Source organism: Gadus macrocephalus, chromosome 18 (genome assembly GCF_031168955.1).
Source record: "Gadus macrocephalus chromosome 18, ASM3116895v1".
NCBI lineage: Eukaryota > Metazoa > Chordata > Actinopteri > Gadiformes > Gadidae > Gadus > Gadus macrocephalus.
The window spans coordinates 7692499-7719998 of NC_082399.1; the positions used below are offsets into that span (position 1 = coordinate 7692499).

At 50.3% G+C, this 27500-nt stretch overlaps 2 long non-coding RNA genes across 2 annotated transcripts in view; both read right to left on the bottom strand.

Moving 5' to 3' along the window:
- Nucleotides 1–12018: 12018 nt before the first annotated feature.
- Nucleotides 12019–16359, bottom strand: LOC132446214 (uncharacterized). Its single transcript, XR_009522795.1, has 2 exons — nt 14952–16359; nt 12019–14885 (listed from the first exon to the last, which is right to left on the bottom strand). It is a non-coding gene; the product is annotated as an uncharacterized LOC132446214 (long non-coding RNA).
- A 4236-nt stretch (nt 16360–20595) lies between these two features.
- The window catches only part of LOC132446213 (uncharacterized), a 27952-nt gene continuing 21047 nt past the window's right edge, over nt 20596–27500 (bottom strand). Inside the window, exon 2 of the long non-coding RNA XR_009522794.1 lies at nt 20596–22697. This is a non-coding gene — a long non-coding RNA (uncharacterized LOC132446213). The remainder of the gene's footprint in view (nt 22698–27500) is intronic.

The window sequence follows — 27500 nt, forward strand, 5'->3', positions numbered from 1 at the left end:
CTGAACTCAGAGAGTTAACCTTCAGCCAGGGCACAATGGCCCCTCGTTAGCGAAAACCCCATCCCACACACACACATGGACATGCACACACACACACACACACACACACAAACAGGCGCTTGAACACATACTCACACGCAAACACACACACACACACACACACACACACACACACACACACACACACACACACACACACACACACACACACACACACACACACACACACACACACACACACACACACACACACACTAACACACGCAAAAAGCAGTCCTGGCACTAACTAAGCTTCTATACACAAACACCTTTTTTGTGTTTCCGTGCCGACATCCACCCACACCCACACCCCCTCCACCCACACCCCCTCCGCCCACACCCCCTCCGCCCACACCCCCTCCGCCCACGACCCTCCCCGCCCACACGCATCACACTAGAGCCATAAGTCACAGATGTACTCATCAACTTTTTACAATCAGCATTTGTGTCTGGTCTGCACATGTGCATTTCCACAAGCACACTTGTGTGCTTGTGGAAATGCACATGTGTAGACTAGACACACACGCACACGCACACGCACACACACACACACACACACACACACACACACACACACACGTCTGCCTGTGTTCCCAGACCATCTTCCGTATGAGTGTTCACAGCGGCACAAACACGCACGTCATCCGCCAAACAATGTCCGCCGACCCTAAAGAATGGAATGCACGGTGATCAACGCCACCGAGATGAGATGTGAAGTGACACAATAGACCATCCAGAGAGATTATAGAAAACAAGGGCGTCTGGCAGCAGAAAAGAGAAAAGAAACAAAGAATGAAACATCGTGACTAGAAAGAGGATTCTCTCTATCTCTTTCTCTCTCTCTCTGTCTTTTTCGTTTTAGCCTCCCTCGCTTTTAATCGACAGTGCAGCAGAAAAAAATAGAAAAGGAAAGCCTGTACACGGGTACCCTCTGAGAAAATAAAAGCATTGATTCTGCACACTGGCCTCTCCTCCACAACAGAGCACTGCCGATCGATAGGCCGAAGTAATACGCTAGCTCCGCCCGCTAGCTCCTCGCGCTAGCTCCGCGGCGCTAGCTATGTTACGCTCCGGCAGATCAGCACTTTGTCTGGAAATGATTCCATGATTTTCATGTATTCTTTTGTATGAGGCCGCCCCTGCTGCCTACTATTGGGAAGGCGAGAGACCGCCAAAGAAGCCACTAGGGCAGCCACAGACCGCTGTCGACGTGAAGGGGGCCGAGGGCAGCGTTAAGTGTGTTCCAGCGTGAAGGGTGGGGGGGGGGGGGTTGGGGTGCACTTTGGTCAAAGAGGGGGCTCGGGGGCAAATCGATGGAGGAGGTTGTGTATGTGTGCGACAGCCACCTCTGTGCAGACGCAATGATCGGGGATAATTGCACCAAGAGGGAGACAGAGTGAGGGGAAAGAGAGTGGCAGAGAGAGAGGGGACAGAGAGAGAGAAAGAGAGAGAGGCAGAGAAAGAAGGGACAGAGGGAGACAGAGAAAGAGAGGGGACAGAGAGAGATGACAGAGAAAGAGCAAGAGAGAGAGAAAAGGAAAAGAGAGTCAGAGAGGCAGCGAGAGACAGAGACAGAGACAGAGAGAGAGAGAGAGAGACCCCAACGATGGCACCCGCCGATCAAAGGATGTGACACTCCGGAGGTAGGGGCCTGATGCCGCCTTTCGATAGCTGGACGTCTCCGTGCGTCGAGGGAACAAACATCATCGTCGTGCGCCTTATCCGGTGAATCGAAACCAAGACAAATCCTGGCCCCACGCCCGCAACCATGACAACGATGCCATTCCACCGCCACCAATTCTTGACGCTGCAGCCAGAACCGTGTTGTTGCCCGGGCGCCATCAACACCTGGCTGCCATGGAGATGTACAGGCCTGCGGTGGTCGACTGAGGCCGCTCGCAAGATGCCAGCGTATCTTTGAAGCGCCGGCTAATGAGGCGAGGCCCGGGCATGTGCGGAACGGGGGGAAAACCGAAAACCTGCTCGGCGCTTTAGCCCTCGCGAAAACCTTTCATTTCCTGAGTTAGCCGTTTTTCCCCCCGTCTTGAAAGTCAAGAGGGAGGAGGAGGAGGAGGAGGAGGAGGAGGAGGAGGAGGAGGAGGAGGAGGTGGAGAAGTGGAGCGGTGTGGTAGGGTGGGGGGGAGATGGGAAGAAAATGGCGCGCCACCTGTGAAACGTTAAAGAGCGTTGACCCAAACTTTTGAAGACTCATTAAGCTTTCTCAAGTGGAGAATTTTTTCGGAGATCCACAAGCCTCCCCCCTCCCCTTCCCCTCTCTGCCCCTGCTTCTTCTCCGCCATTCCCTCAGATGTTCCCCCCCTCCGTGCGGACCAAATGGCGTATCAAGTTCAGGAAATTAGCCACTTCCTGTCGGAGGAAGAGACAGAGAGGGCTGACGGGAGGCCAGTGGTAATACAGCCCAGTTTCTTCTTTGGTATTTTCTATTTTTTTTCTACCCACCGGCTCACTGGGGGCCCCCAGAATCACACGATAGGGCCCCCGATGCGTCGCGCTATGCTTTCCATATGTTGGACTGAGAACAAGAACAGAAAAAAAACACGGAAAAAAAACACTTGACTGCGTTTTATTATTGGATTCCGAATCAATAACACCCCTATTTTCCTTCCTACTCCCCAACAAAGACGTGCACCAGCTGCCAGGCCTGAATATGCAAGATGCTTCTGATGAGAACATCGCTGGATTCGAATGTGGAAAAACAACACCACAAAGAATACAAAAAAAAAAAGCACGAGCAACGAACTGGGCTCCAGCCCCCCCTCGACGCCACACCACCCGACGAGATCCCCCCAGGTTCATCTTATCTCAATAATACGGCCATTAGGTCGTTTAATATCCCCCTGGATAGATTGCTACAGACCCCCCCCCCCCCGAGCCCATGAGATACAGGGACGCAATGCTGCTGTCTATTCATCAGGAAGCAATCAGCGTGTGTGTGTGTGTGTGTGTGTGTGTGTGTGTGTGTGTGTGTGTGTGTGTGTGTGTGTGTGTGTGTGTGTGTGTGTGTGTGTGTGTGTGTGTGTGTGTGTGTGTGTGTGTGTGTGTGTGTGTGTGTGTGCGCGCGCGCGTGTGTGCGCGTGCGCAAGTGCGCGCTGCTCGTAGCCACTGGTAGCAGGCTGCCGGGGCGGAGGCCAGGAGAATGACCCCGCGGGAGGAGATAGAGACAGGCCAAACAATCAGACAGCAGCGCCCCTGCCTCTTCCTGCCCCCTCATCTCCCCGCCGCATCTCAGCAGCCCGGCCGCCTCTAAGACCCAGATAAGGTTAAGGCGGCTTTCCTCGATTTAACCAAATTGAAGACGCGCGGGGGGGGGGGGGGGGGGGGGGAGGGGAGGGGGGGGGGATTACCGTGTGTTGGTGACCACGCGTGTGGTGAGAGTGGGTGCGAGGAAGGACCCACACATACACAGACACCCAGTGCCGTGGGTTTTGGTTGTACAGCGCGGGGGGATGTACTTTATTCAGGGCTTTTCTGCATTTCTTTCATGTAAAGGAAAACACTTAATACAGGCACCAGGTGACAATTGGAAATATACTGCCTTAAAAGGCAGTAAGGCTCTGAGGCATTCTGATTGGCTTTCAAATATTTATTGTGTGTGTGTGTGTGCGCGTGCGTGTCTGCGTGCGTGCGTACGTGTGTGAGAGTGTGTGTGTGAGTGTTTGTGTTTGTGTTTTTCAAGTCAAAGAACCCAGTGCTGAGGAAAAAATACCTGCATTTATGACTAATGTTATAGCCTTTTTTCAAAATAAAAGTCCTTGGCTTCTTTAATGTTTTTTACAGGCTAAGCGTAAAAAAAACCATTACAAATATTGAGGGAGTAAGTATCCCCTGCTTCCCAAGTGGAACCTACGCCAACGCACACACACACACACACACACACACACCTCCTCAGCTCCTCCACTTCCCACCACTGTGACCCCTGTTGCGGTCAAGGGCCAGTGGCAGAGCTGGTGGTGGTGGTGGTGGTGGTTGAAACCCAAAGCCTGCTGTTTCCATTCCTCTCTGTTCAAAACAGCGAGACAACTGGCCCTGCAACAAGGGGCCCCAGGAAACCCAGACGGGACACACACACACTAACACAAGCAGGCATATGTCCAAGGGGGCAACTACCACCCCACTAACTAACCATTCCAACCCACTCACTCACAAGTCACAACCGTCCTTGGATGTTCATTACAGATTTTTGTTATATTTATAAAGATGAATGGTGAAATATTGACCAAATATTCAAATTGGTTAAATATTTAGGAAATATTAAAAGGTACAACTCCAATAGTCCTGCGTGATATAATAAGTAACATAAAAGCCATGTCCTTGGACTACCTGGGTGTAGCAGACCGACTTCTATGGTGTGACATCTGAAACAAGATGACGGAGACACGAAACTCTGTAATGGAGCAGTAGACCCTGACTTCACACTGTCACTGGAATTAGGTTAGGAGAAGTCCTGTGAATGTTGCAAAGAGAGAGGTGGGGGGGGGGGGGTGCAGAGTGGGATAACAAGCCAGATTGAGTGGTGAGGCTGTTACAGGGGAAGGACAGAGTTCAAGAAGACCAACATCTGTGATATTTCTTCACTTCATACACCCTGCTAGCCCCCCCCCCCCCCCCCCCCCCCCTTGGCTTAGCCGACCAAATGTTGAGGTTGGGCTTACAAAAACAGCAAAGGGCCAAGGACAGCCTTCGGTAGCGCCATCGATCGGGTATCCTCGCTTGATTGTTTAAGTCCATCTTAAGTTTCGTAAAAACGGTTCCAAATAACCAAACATTAGCCTAGTTTAGCAGTATGATGGTGATAATAATAATAATAATAATAATAATAATAATAATAATAATAATAAATGAAATTTATATAGCGCTTAATATGGTACTCTAAGACGCTTAGATTTGGTGATGCGCCAGATTGTAAGCAGGGACTTCTGAACTAGACTACATGATATGCAGGGGTCTTTTATTTTGAAGGAGCAGAGTGGCCAAACTCACTTGTTAATTTCGGTTGGTAACTTCCTGTTTTTTGTACTAATTACCTACAAGGCATTGTGTAATATAACGACCAAAAGTCCATTTCGGGAGTCATAACAGTAACATTTTCCCGCCCAGTTCCACGGAATCCAACTGAAATTGACTTGAGCGCTAGGCTTGTTGAGTTGTTTGTGAACGTCTCATTAAAGAGGCTAACAGACTAGCTAGCTAGCTAGCACGACGGGGGCCCACGGCTCATCACTCTCGTCCAGGGGAGCGACTCAGTCCACTGGACGGGTTCATTACCCGTAGCCAGCTCCGAGGTACGAGACGCTGCCGCCTTAGCCTGCCCCAACAGATACAGATAATTATTTTAGGGCACCATCTCATTTCGGCCATTGCAGAAGAATACATCAACACAACCACCGCACACGCAAAACACACGGGTCGCAGACACACCAACTCAGAGAGTACAACACACACACACACACACACACACAAACACAGACAAACACACAGAAAAAAGAAAAAAAATACTCATGTAAACCATCACACAGAAACACACACACACACACACACACACGCAGACCTAACACACACACAAGTCCACAGACACAAATAAACCGAACATACACACACACAAAAACACAAGCCCACATGCACACACGTTCAAACACAAACACACACACACACACAAACACAGACACACACAAGTTTTCCCAAGGTTTCTGCAAGGAGGCGAAAGCTATCGAGACGCAGTGACTTTGATACGAGGGCGCTAGTTCGGCATGCGGCCAGTTCACCGCTTGACTGTCAATAGACTGCTCTGTGCCCCAGGGCCACTGTCTCTCATGGGGGGGGGCTCTCTCTCTCTCTCTCCCCCCCCCCCCCCCCCTGCATCCCGTGACTCACACACACAAAAGCACCTCTCCCACCCCTTCCTCCACCCCACCCCCCGACATGTGATCGGGCTGCTACACCCTGTCCAGACAGTTGTTTCCAGCCTGCTCTCGCGTCTAGGAACCATGTCTGTCTGCTGGCTCAGATGGTCCCACCTCCTGCCTGCCTGCCTGCCTGCCTGCCTGCCTGCCTGCCTGCTTGCGTGCGAGAGAGAGAGAAAGAGAGAGAGCGAGAGATTGCTCTCCGCATCCCCCCTCTCTCTCCATCCCCCCCACCACCACCACCACAATCACCATCCCCCAACCTCCCCACCCCCCTCACCCACCCCCACCCTGTCACTGGGGTCAGCCCTAGAGAAGGGGTTCGATTATACACAGGCTGCCTCCACCAGATGCTAAAAAGGTATGCAAATGAATCCGATCCTTCTGCTTGCATTGTTGTTATGAGACTGTTCGTTGTTTTTTTTTCTTGGCAGCGTTAAACAGCTCCTCGACCCATCGCCGTGTCAAAGCAGCCAGAAGGCGCCTGCGTTGGGGGTGTTGGTTTATTTCATTGAAGAGGAAGGGATCACTTTGTGTTTGATCTCGAAAGCTATTGGCTTGATTGCAATTAGTATGAGTTACACTCCACTGCCGTGCCGGGTGCAGCGAGAAGGTGGCTCCCCTGTCCGGCCTGCATGGAGAGGAGAGGGGACACGGAGAGATGGGACGAAATGCATTGTCACACACATGCGCGCACACAAACGCACACGCACACGTGTGCACACGCACACTCACACACACACACACAAAAGCTGTCCTTCAAAATAAACTGAAATAACGTTAACACGAGGACCAGACACCATTGCCTTCCAATCCTAAAAGGCCATTCCAGCCCAGGAGGTTCCCCCCCCCATGACGGGGACATGGGGTGGTGGCGGTGGGGACCCGGTCATCTTGTCCGGGAGCGGTCAGGCGGAGCAGCCAGCGGCCAGGGGACTGAAGGGGTGGGTGGAAGGGTAAGAGCCGGGGGGCAGGATGGGGAAGAGGCCGCGATGGCGGGGCCATGTCACATGGGGGGGGGGGGAACCTGCCTCTTCCTGCAGATTCCTCCCCTGCTCTTGGCCAGCTGAGCACTCAGGTCACCTCTCTTTCCTGTGTCGCTTCTGGTCAATATTCTCTCTCTCTCTCTCTCGGGAGTTTACATCTGTCGTAGGTGAGGCTGTTTTTGTCACAGGTTTTGTGTCCCGTGCGTTTCTCGGTGGCTGACGGCTCCCTCTGGCTTCACAAATGCAAGTGAAAAAAATGAATGAAATTTAAAAAGGCGAATAACAACAGCAAAACCACGACGATATGCATTTGAGGTTTTAACATTTACAAGAGCAACGGTTGTGTTTAATAGAATAACAAGGGTTTTGCTTCCAACACTTGAGGGAAACTGGGAATAATACGGCTTTGCAAATTGTGTGTTGTAAATCGTTTTTCTTCTTCACAGCCTGCCATCATTGCGCAGGGCTTCTCCTGACTCAGCTCGAGTTTAAAATGTGATACGGGGTAAGCCATCAGGGAATGCAGCAATGCCGTAGCAAGTAGCTGGCATACCTTTAAGACGGAGAAAGCGAGTTCCCACTTTGTGTGAGCGTGCGCCGCGTGTTTACTTTGCGTTTACTTTTTAGTGTGGGCTTGTCACGGCAAAGCTAGCAAACAGGAAACGCACACATACGCTCTCTTTCAAGCCCAACCGTATATCATCCAGCTTCAAAGCTCCACACTGCTGGTCCTGCTCTGAATGTCAGAGAAACACGAGGGCCAGCCTGAGTGAGTGAATCCATCACAAGCTAATTGAATAATAACAAGAAAACAGACAATGCGCAGGCCTCACCTTTAAGAGGTTTCCCAGAAAGCTCATTCCCCGGCAGTGTCTTACGGCTAGCCCCACTAGCCCTAAGAGTTCCTGTCAATGCTAGTAGCCGCCTACCATTTTCACTTCTTCAAACCAACAAACATCATCTCAAGTGCTTACTTCTCCAGGAACACGCCGTGGCGGCTCAGGATAAAGCCAAGCCTCATGCCTTGGCTTGTTCAAAGACAACCCAGGAATATTTACATTATTGGCTCAAAAGGCATCTCTGGGAACACACGGAGCCCGCATCCAGGAAATGTGCCCAGACAACAGAGCAGGGCATGCCCAGATCGAGATTGACACACATCAGCCCGATAAGCCAGACACTTGCAGTCTCCTCCAGTCATATCATAACACATGGCTGCATGCGTAATGCCACCGTAGTGGCGGCTGCAGCCCAGTGATCGCACACAGTGGGTAACAGAACTCAATCACAAACTAAAAAACCCGCCATCGGTTGAACTGCAGGCATGTAAAATATTCACGCTTCCCCGCGAACGCTTGTTAGATGACTTGTTGTCTCGACCTTGAAATAACGCGGCACTTTAAAAAAAAAAAAAAAGCGGTTTGGCTATGAGAGAACGCACCGATTATAGCCCATTTCTAGGCCAGCACATAATCAGTGTCCAAGTCCCAAATCAATGACCTACTTCTGGGCACGCACACGCACGCACACGCACACGCACACGCACACACACACACACACACACACACACACACACACACACACACACACACACACACACACACACACACACACCCACACCCACACACACACACACATACATATCAACGACACATACGCTGGGAGGCAAACTGTCTCCTTTCACAGATTAACGTGGCGACTGGGTGAGATCTAATCATGTTGACACATTGTTGTGATCCTGGAACTAAGTTTGATGTGTGTACCGCGCCAAAATATACACGAGAGAGAGAGACACAGAGAGAGACACACAGACAGAGAGAGAGGGGAACATCTGGGGACCACAGCGGTCGGTGTCGTGTGGGTTCTAGTTCTAATGGGTGTCAGTGGGCAGTGAGGGTGGGTGGAGGGTGTCAGTGGGGTGCCCTGGGGGGCCACCTGGGGCGCCCACGTTCCTGACCTGGATGGAGTCCACAGGGCCGTTCCTGAACAGTGGGAAATGGGAGGAGCGTGTCTGAGAAGGGTGACATCAACCCGCCAGGCCACTCCCCCCCCCCCCACCCTACACACACCCATCCACCCCCCCCCCCCCCCCCCCCCTGATGCATTCCAGCTCCTATAGGAAGGAGGGCGATTTAGAGAGATGTACACACCACACACACACACACACACACACACACACACACACACACACACACACACACACACACACACACACACACACACACACACACACACACACACACACACACACACACACACACACACAATGCTCTCCAAGTCTCCCCCACCCCCATTCCATTTGCCTGCCCTCTCCTCTTTCTCTCTTCACAGACCGTCTCCCTCCCTCCCTCTCCCTCCCTCCCCCACTCCCGCCCCCCCGAGCTATCCCGCCACATAGCTCCGTGTTCCGTGCACCCATGCAGACAGACGGCAGCACAACCGTTTCCGCACAATCTCCTACACTAAGAAAAAAACATAAAACACGCACACGGAAATAGGTCGCCTTGCCCTCTTTGCGGAAGCCAAAACCCCCGAAAAACAAAGCCTGAAAGAAAACGTCCCGATGCTCCTTTATTTTTGTGAATTCTGCAGCTTTTTTCTCTTTCATTGAATAAAATCATAGCACTACAGAGATGGGGATGAGACGGAGACCGGGGCACTAGGGTGGCAGTACTGGGGGGCACGCCGCCGCACTGAGCCAAAGATCCAGACACGGGCGTGCGGGGCTGACTGGATTAAGTCGTAGGCCGATGACGAAGACATGCAGGCGGACGCGGATGTGATTTAACGCATGGCGGACACACATCTCCCACATGGTTAAACGTTAATCCTACTCAGGGGGGCGCGTTCCGGGCCGAGATGGAAATTTGTATTGTTGATGCTATTTTGTGAGTAACAGAGTATTTAACTACATGTGTGTTGTTATCAGTCCGTTATTTATTATGTTATTTAATTAAAGCTGAGAATTAATTATGAATAATTCAATAATTCATCCCCTGATGAAATTGCACAGTGCTAATTGTGACGGAAAGAGAGGACGGACGGTGGTACATGCTGAACAGCTGTTCTGTAACGCCCATGTTCTCGTTCGGATTGCGCAATGCACCTTGGCCCAGTGAACCGTCTGGACCCCGCCCCCACCCCTCCCAGCCCCGCCCCCGCCCCTCCCAGCCCCGCCCCCACCCCTCCCAGCCCCGCCCCCGCCCCACCCCGCGCTGTATGTTTTTGAATGATTCCACTCACTCCTCCATCTTTAAACGTGTCGTGTGTTTCAGCCTTCCCGTTCTCCAGGGACCATTGATCTGGCGTAATGACTTTTGTGGAGGTGGTGGTGGGGGGGGGTCCATGTCAGGGGGGGGGGCTCCTCCGCCACAACGGACGACCAGCTTGATGGCGTGATGGTGGTGGTGGTGGTGGTGGTGGTGGTGGTGGTGGTGGTGGTGGTGGCGGTCTCCCTCACTGGTTATAGCGCTTAGAGACGGCGCTGTAGGATCAGGATATTAACATGCAGGGGGCGCCGTTCATACCTCCCCCTCTCCCGGCGAGGTGAGTCATGTTCTCGGTGAGCGAATTGGTTATAACCGACAATGAACAAAAAGAAAAGAGAAAGAAAACGAGAAAAAAAAAAAAATGAAAATGAAAATGAAGAAATCCATTACGTGCGAGTGGATGTATAAACAAATCAATTTTTCATATTCATGCATGGTCGCACAAAACCCATTTGGAAGAAAAGGAGCCAAGAACGATACGGCACCAACTCTCCCTTGGCAGGGGACAGCTGCTAAAACAGCCCACATGTGAAGACGCCCTTTGAGCAGCAGGAGAAAAAAAAGCCCAGTGTCTTTCCTCCATCAACAAGGGGAGGCCACGCGGACCACCGTTAACCCTTGAGTCGTATCAGCGGACGGGTCAAATGAATGACTTCCTACTGCTGCGCTGAGCAGGACCCCCGGTGAGGTTAACAGGGGTATGTCCGCCTGACCCTGGCGCCCACTTAGAACCATAAACACGGGCTTGCCTCGCCTCCGGACTACGCGGGAGGGCTGGGGACAGCGGCCCTGTCACTCCCCCACTCGACCCCCCTCTCCCCCCTTCCCCCCCCTTCCCCCACAAACACCCGACACATACGTCCCCATAAAACACAGAGGAAGCGATACCACACTAACCTGCTTTGTGACTAGCAGGGTCATACTCATGGCTATCCATTTTTTTTTTATCAAGACCAAGGGATTTAGCATTTTCATCGGGGGGGGGGGGGGGCAGAAAATAAAACATAGTATGTGATTTCCCCTTTGTTTGTGGATAAGTGGACAAAAAGGAAGGCCGGCAAGCAAATGGGGGACGCGTGTGGAAACAAGACAACAGAATAAAGAGCTACTGTCATGCCCAGGGCAGTGCGCCAGACACAAAAGAGCCCAGAGCCCAGAGCCCTGTGTGTGTTTCCTGGTGAAGAAGCAGAACGAATGGGGGGATTACAATATTAGAGGCAATGGACTCGTCCGGTCTGACCTACATCCCGCGACAAGAGACTCCAAATTATAATCCCGCCGTAAATGTTAGCTATTGAATTTTAGATTATGGTATCGACAGCGTGAAATTGTGCCGGATGGAAGATGCAGAAAAAAAAAAAAAAGGGGAGATTACTCGCCCCGTGCTTATAAAGGTTTAACTGAACGAGGTGTTACTAAGAATACAATTACAACACTGTGTACTACATAATGTATTGTATACAAGATGTCCACTGTTGATATTACTACTAGTGCTATGATTACGCCCCCAAAATATGAATAGGGAGAAAAATTTAATATTCCTTAAATGGAGGGATAGGGGCAAGTAGAGAGACATACTGAATCATTCATTACTTAAGGAAATGATTCACCAGAGAGGTTTTGAAACACGCCATGCAGTAACTCTGAATATGATTTAATGAAGCCAGGAATGCGGTTTTACTCCCGAAAACCATTTCGTTATTATGATTGACATATGATTACCGATCATATGGATATTACGAGTATACTAGGATGATAGAAACATTACAAATTATTTAACATTAAAAAGAAATTGACAATACGAATGGCTTCACATTATATGTTTAACAAACACAGCAAATAGTGAACCAAAACAGCATAAACTCGAGTTCACTCTCTAGCATTTTGAAAACAGTAACACTTTCTGTATTGGAGAGAGTCTACTTGCTAGTCTATAGAAATACAACATCATTTTAAAGTGCCTAATAATGGGAGCAGAGCATCATGTAAAGGTGATGAAACTCCCTTCAATCTGCCTCTATTTTACACCTATGCCAAAACACTGTCTGAATGCAGAGAATCCCTGTAAACAGAGGAGGTAGGAACAGAGTTCGTACCACCTCTTTAGAGACGTGGAAGTGTATTACATCCATTTCTATTTCTGTTACATCTCAAACGGGGACGACTTTGCAGGGAGTTGTGTGTGTGTGTGTGTGTGTGTGTGTGTGTGTGTGTGTGTGTGTGTGTGTGTGTGTGTGTGTGTGTGTGTGTGTGTGTGTGTGTGTGTGTGTGTGCATACTCGATTTTTGACTTTCCAGAATTCCTTTAAAATAGCTTTATTTATAGATAGATAGCAAAACTCGATTAGTATGTTCAACTCTAGCTACCATCATTTGTTTGTGCGTACGTGTGCATGTGTGTCTCCTAAAGTGTGTGTGCTCAAGTGTGTGTGCTTAAGTGTGTGTGCTCAAGTGTGTGTGTGTGTGTACGTGTATGTGCATGTGTGTGTGTGTGTATGAAAGTGTGTGTGGTGTACATGCCTGTGTGTTTGTGTATCCGCGTGTGTGTGTCTGGTGTGTGGTTGCATGTGTGTGTTTGCCTGTATGTGTGTGTGAGTGGGTCCACGCGCGTGTATTCGTATGTTTGTTTACAAAGCCCCAGGAAATGCCAGGACAGGCTGACGCTGGATCTCCTGTGCTCCCATCGCATGTGACTGGGAAACACACAGAGCGGATTGTTTGGATGTCTGCTTGGCGGTGAGGGGGCGGTGGGATCCAACATGATAGGAACATTTGGTTCGCCGGGAAAACATCAAAACAACAACAGCCGACACATCTAAATCTACCTCTCGCCGCTGAATACCTGCTGGATGCTGCTGTCGCTTCGTACTCTCCCTTTATTGTCCTCTTTTTATTTTCTCCTAAACTTTTTTGTTTTTTATATTTTGAATGAACAGCAACCGGCTCCTGTTCACTTTGCCCGGCGCTCAGTTTCCCCGAGCACTCCGCCGCGGCGGTTAAGACTCTGGCGCGGTTCCTGCGTGCGTTTCTATTAGCCTAGTGCAGACGCAGACCCTCTCGGTGCCTCACACCTTGCTGTTGCTCAGCACTTACTTTCTTTGGTTTTTCTTGTTGGTTTTTTTTGTACGCAGGATATTTTGCTACCCCTTTGCAAACTCGATCACGCGAGCGAGATACAAACCTATGCCGCTGTTCTGGATCATCCGCGCGCCTTCCTCGCACGCCGCCTTGAAAGCAGCGACCGTTTTAAAAACCGCACGCATACCCCATGTTTATACTTACATTACAGAATGTAAATAGGATAAGTGCAAAACCGTTTTGGAAGCAGCCATTTACACTGTAAATTGAGAGGATGATGTAAATTGGATACTTCCTTTTCTTCTGCACACCGCAAGTGTATTCTAGCTTTAGAATGCTTTTAAATACCTTTCAGCTGGATTTTCGTATGGCGCCGTCAATAAAAGACACAAATAAAATCTATATTTGAATTAATTACTGTGCCATGTTCCTCTAATAATCCCAATGTATTCATTGTCCTTTTTATTTTACTTCAATCGGCCCTACACTGTGATCAAGGAGACCAGGGTAGATGAAAGACATCACTCACTTTCAATTAGGGGGATTCCTCTCTCTTTTTCTTTTGTCTCTATCAAACAAATCACACACTGCCACCCTTAACTCAATCTGTTGGAATTGTCAATCATGCTGTAAGCCTAGAACACCCAGTACAGCAAATCACTCAATTACCCACGGGCAAAACATCTGGTCACATCTGATCATACTGAAACACCACCAGCACTGAGACACACACCATGCAGCTTCTCCCTAAAACACCACCAGCACAGAGACACATCTCACTCTTCATCGGATCACATTCAACCACCAGCACAGACACACACAAGCAGATTCTCACTATTGATCTGATCACACATCAAACACCGCCAGCACAGAGACACACAACAGCAGCTTCTCACTAAAACACCAACCGCACAGAGACACACACAATAAGATTATCATTCTGCATCTGGTCACACTGAACCACCACCAGTACAGAGACACACCAGCAGATTCTCACTCTTCATCACTCTCAAACACCACCAGCACACGCACACGCACACGCACACACACACACAAACACACACACACACACACACTTCCTCCATCCATCCTCTTCTCCATCCTCCCCCATGTACTAGAAAATAAATGTAAAGGACACACTCCTATTCTCCGGACCCTAGTGAAATGTCACTGGAAACCAGGACTGTGGATTTCTGTGGATGTTTGCCCTTTTCCTACTGCGGTTGAAGCTAAACAGCAGCAGAAGGGTTGTAAACAGTGCGGGGAAGGCCTCTAAACTCTGTTTAAAAAGCCACTCCGGGGATTTTATTTCCCCCGCTTCCGCCCGTGGTAAATATTTAACAACGTCTTATTACTTATTTGTCTCTTTAATGTCAATCTGGAACAACATGTTTAAGAGGTTGCGCCGATAACAACAGAGACGGCAGGAGAAATACAACACATGACCCCGGATGTTGTTAATACGACAGATTAAAAAGAAATAACCGGTTAGATAAATTCCTGATCTCTCCGTGAACTCGTCTCTGATGTATCCCTTCGTGCCTGCCTGTCTGGCACATACACACATGTACCCACACACACACACACACACACCTACGTGTGTACCCACACACACACACATGTACCCACACACACACACATGTACCCACACACACACACACACACACACACACCTACGTGTGTACCCACACACACACACATGTACCCACACACACACACATGTACCCACACACACACACACACACACACACACACACACGTGCACATATCACCTACATGTGACAGTCTGTGGCGTGTCAGCTTTGACGGTGGCCTCGCGCGGCGATTAATCCTTCGCTAGGAAGCCATTATAGATGTTGTTCAACACGGTTGCTGGCAATGCTTTCCAGCGGCCAATCTGAATAATTAATTTAGCAGAGAGCGTCTTACGCCCGCTGCAGCGAGGTGGTGATGGCTTGTGATTGGCTGAAGGAAGGTCAGGGTATCAGGTGTAGCAGGGCGGCGTTCCGCTACCGACCCATAATCAGGACTCGGCTGTTGTTGTGTGAGGATTATTATCATGAACGATAATAAGGGGGAGCAATCCGGGACCACAGGTAGTGTCTTGCTCATGGCAGGTTTTCCCTGGCCCCTGACAGACTGCAGAGAAATGCCTCGACCATCCAAAGTACTCCAGCCCATGGAGCATTCCCCGGATATAATCCAAAGAGTGAAGAGTGAGGAAGAAGAAGAAGGAAACACAAGTCTGGTGTCTTCCAGAGCACGTTTGAAATAAAGGGGGGGGGGGGGGGGGCTGGTAGACGACGGAACTGACGAAGGAATAGATCCCCCCCCCCCCCCTTCTGAAAAAAATATCCATGGCAGGAACGGCTATTATATTCTCCCCGCTATTCCCTGTAGCGTGCGGGGCCCATTTTATATCAGTATCCCAATTATATTCCATCCAGCATTATTACATACAGAGTAGGAGAGACACACACACACACACACACACACACACACACACACACACACACACACACACACACACACACACACACACACACACACACACACACACACACACACACACACACACACACACTCAAACACAAACAGGGAAACAACGTGTGAGGGTTCAACTCCTCCCGTCAAAACAGGGTGGGAAAGAAATTAAATGTCTTCATAGAGGGGGGAAGAGAGAAAGGATGTCACAAACCGACCAAACAGCAGCCTTCGCAGTAGAACAGCTAAGAAATGTTCTGGATGGAGAAGGGTCTGTGTGTGTGTGTGTGTGTGTGTGTGTGTGTGTGTGTGTGTGTGTGTGTGTGTGTGTGTGTGTGTGTGTGTGTGTGTGTGTGTGTGTGTGTGTGTGTGTGTGTGTGTGTGTGTGTGTGTGCGTGTGTGTCGTCTGACAGTGAGTCGCTCCATTGTGTGGTGCCGCACCGTCACACAACCCGCGGGTTCAGTTCCCCCGTGAACCGCAGCAGTCAGCTGCCTGGGCCGGCCACCACCTCCCGGTCAGGGGAAGGCACAGGGCCAGGCCAGCACCGGACCACAGACATGTGACCCGGGCTGCGACACACACACACACCAAACACACACAGACAGACAAAGACACAGACACAGACACAGACTGAGACACAGACACAGACTGAGACACAGATAGACACACACATAGACACACACATAGACACACACACACACACACACACACGCACACAAACACAGTTCCCCCCAACCCATCCACAGTGAATGTGTGAGTATGAATGTTGGGAGGGGGGGATACACAGATAAAAAGTCACTTGCCACCGAGCTGTGAACTGTCATTCATGTCAATTCATTCTTTATGTGTATATCTTCTTAGGGGGTATTTCACTGATTCACACAAAACACAACACAACACACACTCACACAAGCGGATGGCCCACAAAGACTCACACAGCCCCCCCCCCCCTCGTGGCGTGAAGAGCCGCCACATTGGCAGGTGTGTGTCCATTGTTGTGAGCCACACGGGTGAGTCGAGGGCGAGTGTGATTTATGGGCCCTCGGGTATGACGTGGGCCCCCCCCCCCCCCCGACATCAGAGACAACGGCTGGTGTTTGTCTCCCCGCTGTAGGGGGGATCAGGAGCCAGGCCAGAGACACTAAAATGTGACCCCCACCCCCCCTCTCGCCCCAGACCCCTGACAGGGTTACACAACGCCACACGTGCAGCTGTCTCAATATTGCTTCTCCTCGCGCTGCTCCTCCTTGGCTTGCTGCTGTCCGTCTTCACACTGCCCACCTGTCCTCCTCCTCCTCCTCCTCCTCATCCTCCCCTTATCTGCGTCTTGTTCCCACTCGGTGGCTCCCTCTCGTTCTTCCTCACCCTTTCAACCTGCGATCCGTACATAAGTACCGTTTCTAAGACAGGGACTATGTTTAAAATTAAAATCGGGTATTTTATCGAGTGCCCAATGGCAATGCTTGGTTAGTTAATTGGGGGGAAAAAAGCAATTAGGCATATGTATAAGAGCTTTATATATATATATATATATATATATATATATATATATATATATATATATATATGGGTGTTTGTGAGAGAGACAGAGAGAGAGAGAGAGAGAGAGATTTTAGTGTTCTAAATACATTTATGTGTGTTTGTATGTTTGTGTGTTCATGTGTGTGTGAGTGTTTTCAACTCAAGTGTGTTTGTGTGTGTGGGAGTGTTTTTCAGATACCCGTGTGTGTGTGTGTGCTCGATTGTGCATAGCACGCGTGTGTATTACCAGATAATCTCATGAAAGCCCTAACAAAGCTATTGAAAGACCTTCTACAGCTTACTTCATTATGGGCTCAGCTTGCTCTCTGACTCCCTTTGCTAAAGATCCCCAGGTGCATGAATCTTTCATGGGCACCCTCTTAGCTGGCCCACCAGCCTTCCTGCTCGCCTGCATAGCATGTCTGCCTAGCCTAGCACGTCTGCACGGCCGGCCTCGGTCCTCCCTAAGGAACCGCAGACCCTTGTTGTCAATTGCACTCACTTACACTCTACCACCCTCATCATCATCATGGCTGTGAACCGAGAGGGACGGCACATGAAACCACAGTTTCTCGTTACTGATTATTTAATCACCCAACGTTAACATTGTTATAATCACTGGGGAGCACAAAGCCAGCCTGGACGAATTGTTGGACACTTCAAGCTCCCTTAACTCTTCCCAATTCTCTACCCTCCATTTCGTGAGGGTCATTTGATGGCCAAACTGGGCTGGAGGGGTGTATGTGTACACTTTGTGAGAACCAGAGCCAAGGCTTTGGTAATTTCTTGTGGTGTATCTTTTATATGAAACACCGCTGAATCAATATTCAGATCAACCGATGACTCAGGGCGATGACAAGCAACACCCTTGTGGCCGCCCCCCCGTTCCCCTTTACAGAGATCCTTGGCCCGTGAAACATTTACAAGTCGTGACGTCAAGGTCACACGGCTCGCAAAAAGATGTGGCCCGTTAGCGTGGCTAACGGGCCACCGTTGGTCCGTGTTCTCCGGCGACATACGGGAAACATGGCCACATATATAGCGCCATTTTTACGCGTCAAAGGAAGAAAGGCTTGGTTAATGTAACCGCTTCTCAAGCTGTGCATGAGGAAACAGCACGGGGGTAGACCGGCTCGTAAGCCAGCCGCGTCTCTCCATGCCAAGTGTTCTTAAAACATATTACGCCGAGGCATTCATTAATTTGTTGGCCGCTGAAGCGTGGCATATTAGGGCTGTTCATCACGGGCAGGAAATTGACATGGTATCCATCGCTGGCGGTCTCGCAGGGGCTATCCACTTTAATTTAGCATCAAACGGAAGTGAGTAACGCCTCGTGTGATTTTCCCTTGTTTCATTTTTTATCAGGGAGTCTTTTGTCCCAGTGAGGTCGGTTCAGGGGGGGGTCCAGTCCCTGGCGTCACGTCCGACGCCAACCGTTCAGTATTGAAGACGGTACCTGGTATACTAGCGAGGGTTGATAGAAGAACAGGCCATCCCTCGCAGCTCCTTTTCCCCTCTTGGCTGGCGTCGGTTTGAACGAATCAGACATAGCTGTTGGTAACATCTGTGTTGGAAACCCACTTTGTGCAGCAGGAGCCCTCCTGTCAGTTGGTAAACAGGTTCTGGCATGCCACCGACTATCACCGGCGCAGCACTGCTCTCTGAAGGTATTTGCCAGCACTGATGCACCGTGTGTGTCCGTACATGCATTCATGTGTCGTGTGCATCTGTGTGTGGGTTTGTGTGTGCATTTCTGTGTGTGAGAGAGTATCTGCGTGTCAGTAAGGGAGAGGAGCGGGGGGGGGGAGATAGAAAGAGCCAGTCAGGAACATGGGGATGACGCCATGTCTATTTTTAGTCCAGTACACCGAGTTCTGCCTCTCTGTGTTTTGCTGCACTGTTCCCAGGACAGCATGCCGGGGTCATCAACAGCAGCTAAGAGAGCAAGCAGGGTAACTCTGGCCCTGTTCCCAGCCTCTTCTTCCTCTTCCAGCTCCTCCTCCTCCTCGCTCCTACAGTGGTGGTGGTGGTGGTGGTGGTGGTGGTGGTGGTGGTGGTGGTGGTGGTGGTGGTGGTGGTGGTGGTGGTGGTGGTGGTGGTGGTGGTGGTGGTGGTGGTGGTGGTGGTGGGAGGCACGCTAGATTCCTGGCCGTAGGTTTCGCAGAGCTATCTGTAAGGAGGCTCTCTTGACAGATGCCATGTTCATCCACCTCTGTCTGGTGACTAATGGCCTAATAACTCAACTGTCACACCGGCCCGCTATCTGGCGTCTTCTCCCGGGGTAGAATACCACCCCGGAACGTCTCCACCGGAGCCCTGACCTAAATAGATATGCCTGAGATTCCCAAAGCACCCCCCCCCCCTTATTCCTCCCCCTCCTCTTCTTCTTGTTCTTCTTCTTCACAGCAACTGTCTACTGAGACGTGAGGAGGAGGAGGAGGAGGAGGAGGAGGAGGTAAGAAGACTGAAATAGGAGAGTAAAAAAGAAAGAGGAGGTGGCTTTTCACATTTACGACACTCGCTGACAAGTTGTTACCGAGGAAATGCCAACGCATTGACATACCGGAATTGATTACAAAAGAAGAAGAAAAACACAGTCCGGGCTTTATAAATCATTGTAGCGCCGAGCACTGTGTTCTCTCCCTTTTGGCCTCAATGATGTCAACAATCACACTGCCGGCTACTAGTGCTTCTCCATCCTGTGACAGAGCACGCGCCTCCAGTCCATGTGTCACAAATCGACATCTGCTCTTTGTCTGCGCACACTGTCTTCCATACGCCACAGCCCGTCAGCCCGGCTATAGGAAACCGTTACATACACACGCATGCTACAATAGCCCTGCTAGGCTTATCAGCGGCTGGCGCTGGGGGTTGGTCGAAGATGAAGGCCAACTTCTCGCCGGGCTACCCCCCTGCACTTGTGCAGCAAAGTGCTTCCACTTGAACTCGACGTCAGTCAATTGAACAATCGAGCCACGTGTTTAAGCAAACATCCACGGGATCAGCGGCACACACCACAAACGTGTTGTTATTTTTGTGCGCTCCGGTGCTGCCAACACGCCTACACTTGCTAATCCCAGTGCGTGCAGGGTTAGATCATGAACACACACATACTATACTAGCATGTCCGGGGATCTGGAGTCTCTGCCTTTTCTTCTTGTTTGGTTGCATAAGGGGGGGGGGGGTTGCATGGGGGGTTGGGGTGAACATGTGTGTGACTAGGCCAGGAGCCTTCTGGGTCAGACTCTCTCTCTCTCTCTCTCTCTCTCTCTCTCTCTCTCTCTCTCTCTCTCTCTCTCTCTCTCTCTCTCTCTCTCTCTCTCTCTCTCTCTCTCTCTCTCTCTCTCTCTCTCTCTCTCTCTCTCTCTCTCTCTCTCTCTCTCTCTCTCTCTCTCTCTCTCTCTCTCTCTCTCTCTCTCTCTCTCTTCTCCCTCTCTCTCCTCTCTCTCCCTTTCTGTCCGTCCTTCCTGTTCAGTTGCCGGAGGGCCCTGTGCTTATCAGTTCCAGATCGCACGAGAAACACAAGAATGAAAAAAAGGAGACCACTGACAGGAAGGGGATATTTCTTTCCCACCCTTTTCACCCGAACATGTCACAGAGGAAAGCAATTATTCATTAGGACATGCATTGGTGTAGGAGTCGTGGCAGTCGCAGTGGAAGCTGAGAAACGACCGGGCTTGGCAGAGTCGTGTAGTATTCTAGTAACGTGCCATCCCCAAAGCAGTGCAACGAGGCAGACTGGGTGTCATATTGAAAATAAAAAATAAATACCTAGGAAAAGCACTATAAATCCTTTTTCTGCAGAGCGCAGTATAGAGAGCCTTCACCTCTGAGATGGTTTGTTTTTTGACGGGTCTCGCGTTAAAACAGGACAAGCATCCTTCAAACAAGAGGTTGGAGTCAAGAGTGTCACATGCAGAGAGAGAGAGAGAGAGAGAGAGAGAGAGAGAGAGAGAGAGAGAGAGAGAGAGAGAGAACGAGAAAGAGAACGAGATAGAGAGAGAACCAGATGTGTGGTCGTACGGTTGCCACTCATGTCACATCACTGCTCGTGTCACATCCCCCTCCCACTCTTTGGCCCTGCCCTGGCTGGCTGTCTACCTCGCCTGACGTCTCTACAATAATCGCCTTGCTTAATCCCACTCATCCATGGGCCGGGCAGATGTTTGTCAGGCTAGAGTATTTCTCAGTATTCACACTGCCCTAATCAAGATTAACCACTCTTATCTATTATGCACACGTGCACATGTTTGCGGGGGGTGCGATGTCCCAATTCCAAATGTAATTCCTAAGCCATCACTGTATTGTATAATACAACAGACAGACCAATTACAGCGTCCCCTTCCCTCGTGACATAATTCATCCCACAGCACACTGTGTGTTTCGTGACACACTGATCCACACATTTCCCACGCAACGCGGGTTTGCACTTCTGGCTGTGGGAGGTATTATCTATTTTTTTTCACTGCTACAGGAGGGCCTCCGTGACCTTTTTCCACTGTGCGTGTACACCTTTCTAGGTAAGCCCTCGGTGGGGTTCTCGTAGAGAAACTACAGCTGTCAGTGTTGCTCTCATGTAACCCACCCCCACCACCACGCCCCACGACCAAACCTCTGTGCAAATCCCAAACAGACGCAACATCTCAACAACTCGTTACTCAGCCCCGGGAGCTGCTGATGAAATCGGCCTGCTCTGTGAGGTGAGTCAAACCTCTCTCTCACACACACACACACACACACACACACACACACACACACACACACACACACACACACACACACACACACACACACACACACACACACACACACACACACACACACACACACACACACACACAGCGTCCCACCCACCGGCTGTACACAAAGTGTCGCCGTTGCATATTGAACCCCCAAAAAAAAAAAAAGAAAACCAAACACTTGGCAAGAACACGGTGCAAGGCGCGGCCCGGTATGTCCAAGCAAACAAGCAATGTTGCAGCTTTAGAAAAACGATCTGGTGACAGATATTGCCACCCTCCCCACTCGTATCTATTTTCAGTGAACCCAAAGTACCCCCGCTCTCACTCCCCCCCTTTCTATCCCCACTCTCGCACCCCATCCCCCCTTCACTTTCCCCCAGAAGAGCAATTGGTGACATGTTCATTAGCCCCGGCAGGGCAGCCTGTCCAGAAATTAATTGAGGGGACGAGGGACATCCGAGAAGGGGAGAGAGGAGAGAGGGAGAGCCCCCCCGCCCCCCTCCAAAAGGCACAGGCCGTTCCACAACATTAGGAATAAAGTTGAGATGTTCACTTACTTGGGTTGACCTTAATCCTGGGTACCTCAGCGCGAAGCACCCCCCCCACCCATTCACACACCAGGAAGAGGACGACTCCAGCAGCTCACTTCTTCTGGCCCTGGAAGCATCAACAACAGAAACAAGGGACACCGTGTTATCGATCGACCATGGCCACCGGTATGGGGTCTTTCTCGAAGCTTTCCTCAACGACCAGGGTACCGCTATAACCAGCCACATGAGCTCCTTGGGGTGCCAGCCACATGAGCTCCTTGGGGTGTAGGGGGGGGGGGGGGCTTCCATCCACACCGGCCTCAACAGGATACATGCCTCTCTTTTGTTTTCCTCGCCTCGTGCATGGATAAGCTCTCCTTCATGCTCCCTCGCCCACGATGGACGGACCAAGACGAGATGCCCCGGTGCCTTCCAACACACACGCCCGCCCCGCTGGAAGGGCTGTTAAGCGTCCGCCCGTAGACTTGAGTTCACCGCCTCGCCACGCCACCCCACGCCACGCTCGTGTGCCGGCTTACTATTCACCCCTGATTGACAGTTAAGCCTATTAAAATGGGAGCCCTGGCATCACTGCAGCTCAACTCCTGACCGTAGCTTCTGGTTCGGTCAGTGACAATTTATCACCCCCGCCAACCCCCCCACCCCCCATCCACGTCTCCCTGCTTGAATGTGTATTCAAGGATTGGAGACGGTTAAGACTTGGTACCGGCCGGGACCGAATAAATATTGATATGATTTTACATAATGGCAATTATTTCTGTTGTCAACTTTTTCAAAGAAATAATCATACTCGGAGAGAACAGTCAGGGCCAATAATCTGGTCTTATCTTTGTTTACTCAAGCAAGGAAGCGCAGAGACTTAAGTTCTTCTTAATTAATCACCCGTTCTGTGATATTATAACTAGCGCAACAGGAAAGGCTTTGGGTGAGCATTGTCTCCGTTTGACAATGTGTTATCTTTGTTACGAACCATGCTCTCAGTTGCCAAACGACAGATATTTAAGGGGTTGTGAATATTTGCATTCTCTTAAAAGCAGACTCATTGTTAACACGAGGATCACAGTAGCGCTGCTTGTTTAGCGCTCGCTGAAAGACTTTCTAAAACTCAGCCTAAATGGTTTAATGGCCCATGTGCGCGGGTATGTTTAACAAACGGCAGTTCACCCCCCCCCCCCCCCCCCCCATCCCACCCACTACCCCTGCTCGCTGTTATACACCCACCTTGTTTTAACTTCATCCTGTTAGCCGCGGCGGTATCATGCTCATAAGCCTGGTGCCACGTGCCTACGAGCTAGCTTGTTTGATCCCCAGCCACAACACCACTGACTTTCCCTGCACAGATTTGTGCTTTGCTTGACAGCACAGGGCTAATGCTCCATATATAAAAGCTATCTAACCAGAAGGAGTAATTTCACATTTGGTGGGAGATGGAGGTCCCCTGTGTCCTTCACCCTTTTTTTTTTTTTTTTTTTTTTTAAATCATCTCTCCCGCTCTATATATATTTATATATAATTGTAAGAAATCTCTGGGAGCATTCCGGCGTTGTTGAAAGTGCTTTACACTGAAAAGAGAAAGTGAAGGAGCTCTGGGAGGGTTAGGGGGGAAAGAGGAGGGGCTGGTGGACGGGGGGGGGGAGGGTGGACGGGGGGGGACGGGGGGGGGGACGGGGGCGAAGGCTGAGGCTATGCTGCCTGCTTTAGAAAAAAAAGAAATACAGATTCTCCCCAGATACCTCTGTGTGCTATTCATCAACAGCTTTTCCAGGCCTGTGAAAATCAATGTGCTCTGCACTGCAAACAGTTCATAATGACGGCGGATGAAGAAGGACGGAGGGCGGGGAGGAGGTTCTGCAACAGAATTGATTTGTTTAAGTACAATAACAGGGCTCTGCTGCATGGTGAGCCAGCCAGACAGAGACTGACTGGCAGAATGAAAACCACAAGCAGTAATTGATAAACTGCCGACAAACTGCAAATCAGGGCGACGGAGGCCTGTTATCTGATTAAAGGATTGTTTTCTAGGATCGACCCGACGCAAGTTGCCATTCGGTGGGGAGCAGCAAAACACAATGCAGACCTAATTGCTGGTAAAATGACTAAAGCCATCGACCGGGGGCGGGGTGTCTCATAAACTCAAATTAATCCAGCCAGGGCAACACATAATCACGACCCCAACGGTAGATCTTCTCGACATGCGATTTTTTTTAATCAGTGTCAATGTACCATTAATAACACAGGACTTCTAACCTGTTTTAATTAATAGAAGCCTAGAAGGCCATTACAAACATGTCCCCCCCCCCCCCCCTTCCCTTACAAACACACACACATACCATCAGACACCGCCTTGCTTATTATAGCTGCCTCGAATACCGATGGCTGAACTTTTGGCAGGCGTGCGGCGTACAGTGTTTGAACTCTGTGTTCCAGTGCGCTCGGTGCCAGTTTTAGGTCGTACGAGCCGCGCCAGACAAGAGTTCCCCCCCAGTCTCTTTACTGTAACACGGTTGTTCAGAACGTCGTGAAACAAGGTGAGATCTTTATAAGCTCCTACGGTACCAGCGAAACAAAGACACAACAGCAGCGGGCGTCAGGACCGGCGGACCGTAACCACGACGGCGTGGCACAAATTGTGGCCGCGTGCGGCGCCATAAACCACGTCTCCCTGCCTCTTTAAAGTCAGCCATAGAGGTACGTTTATCCGTGTGGGGGTTTCGCCTGGGAGAGGGAGCAAGAGGTACTGTCATTGGTCCTCGTGGAGTCAGTAGCCGGGGCGTTAGGACGACAGACGGCAGAGCTCTATTGCACTCATCCGTCCTCCCGCTCGGAGCGTTGGGGTCGGATGGGAATTAAACGAAATGAATTAGCGCACGGGCTCAAACGTTGAATAATTACCGGCAGAAAGGTATGACCGGGAGCCAGGGATGAGGTGGCTGCCTCCTTCAAGAGGCGAAGGCGAGGAAGGGATGGGACGCCCCACTGTGGCTGGACAAAGGCATCCAAGGGGGGGGGACACCTGGGGAGCGGGTCCGCCTGGGAGAGCGCTCTCCCCCTCCCCTGCTCTCCCCGGCTCCACGGGGGGGGTCTACTGCCCCCGAGGCAGACCCCCTGCGGAGACTCTCTAGAGGCTCCGAACCACCAGGGGACGTTTGCATTTCAAAGAGGAGGCGCCGCTCTGCAGCTCCGCACAGATGTGCACACGTGGACACATTACGACACGCAGTGTCTAGACTGGAATGTACCCTCAATAACAACGTCAACTTGTTAGTGCAGACTTTTAGCGCAAGCTTGTTAGCCTCAGCTTGTTAGCGTCGACTTGTAAGCCTGCGACTTGTTAGCCTTCGACGTGCAAGCGTCCGCCTGTTAGCACTGACTTGTTATTGCCAACTTGTTAGCAACAACTTGTTAACGTCGACTTGTTAGCGGCACCTTGTTAGCACTAGCCGCTTCTCGTTAGTGTCCACAAAAGCCCATTAGCCCAAATTGCCAGTTTCCCCAATGAAAGAAAAAAGGGGAACACGCATGGGCTTTATTGCTAATAACAAGCTTGGAGACGAGCCATTCAAAGGCGGTCAATTCAAAGACAAAGGCAGCGCAAAGCAAATAAGGGGCATGGCTTTAATTACACCACAGTGTTGTCTATAAATTCACTGGCTCTGAATCTCCTAACCTAGCGATGACCTCTTCCCGGCGGTACTCCTCTTCTGCGGTGCTGGGCTGCCTCAGGATGTGCTCAATTTTCCTCAGGTGCTAGCCTCTATAATATACTCAAGACATAAGAGAATCCCTCCCCCAGCCCCCGCCCCCGATAGCAATCTCAGCAGCCTTTCAAGGATACACAACCCGTGAAGCAGCAAGTTGAAGATAATAAGAGAAAATAGAGATCTCGTGTGGATTTCCAGGCTAGTGGCAGGTATTGTTTTTAGCATTTTACACTGGAAAATAAGAAAACGTTTATACAAGAAGGTTACTGCTTAGTATCCAGATAATAGTGGGGATGCACTGGCCACTTTCTCAGTACTTGCACTACTAAAAGGCATCGCCGTTTTTTGCAGCAGAGGCAATCCTCGACGTTTTACACATGTCTAGATAAATATGGGTATCCTGGTGGTTTTAGTTTTTAATAGTAAACTAGATCGGTAATAGAATTACAAAATGCAAGGCCAACTCAATTACCTCCCAGACCCTTGGCCTGTATTGATCCCATGCAGCATGCAGAGGATAGATACGCCGGCTCAGTGTGGTTATGTATACACCGACTGGTGTAAGCACTTTTTTAGTGTGCATACACACACACACACACACACACACACACACACACACACACACACACACACACACACACACACACACACACACACACACACACACACACACACACACACACACACACACACACACACACACACTCTAACGCAAGCACTTCAGCTCAGCATCCAGTAAGTACCAATTAGGTGTTTTCGTTATGCAAATGCATGTAATTGACTTCAAGCTGTGCATACCTTCCCAGTGTATTATCTAGGTCCACCACTTTGCCTCCGGCATTAATTGTTTGGATTACATATCTTCCCCGGCCACACCAGTGAGAAAAATACAAGGAATCAATGGCGTAAGGTATACCCTTTCTCCGCAACCAAAACAACAACGGCGGCCGTTTGCAAGCGGCAAGAGGCACGAACGTCCTTTTTTAATGCGCTGTGACCATGGATGAATGCTTCCAATATGATTTCTCCCTCACCCAATTCTCTATAAAACGCATCTCATTTCAGGTGCAACCTGAGAAAACATGCTTTGCATTCATTCCCCCCCTTTGTTACGGAGAATGGGGCCAACACTAGGTAGGTAGCAACCAGCCACCACAAGTCACGGCTGTAGATAACCGTTAGGGGGTGGGGGGTGCAAAGTACAAGAT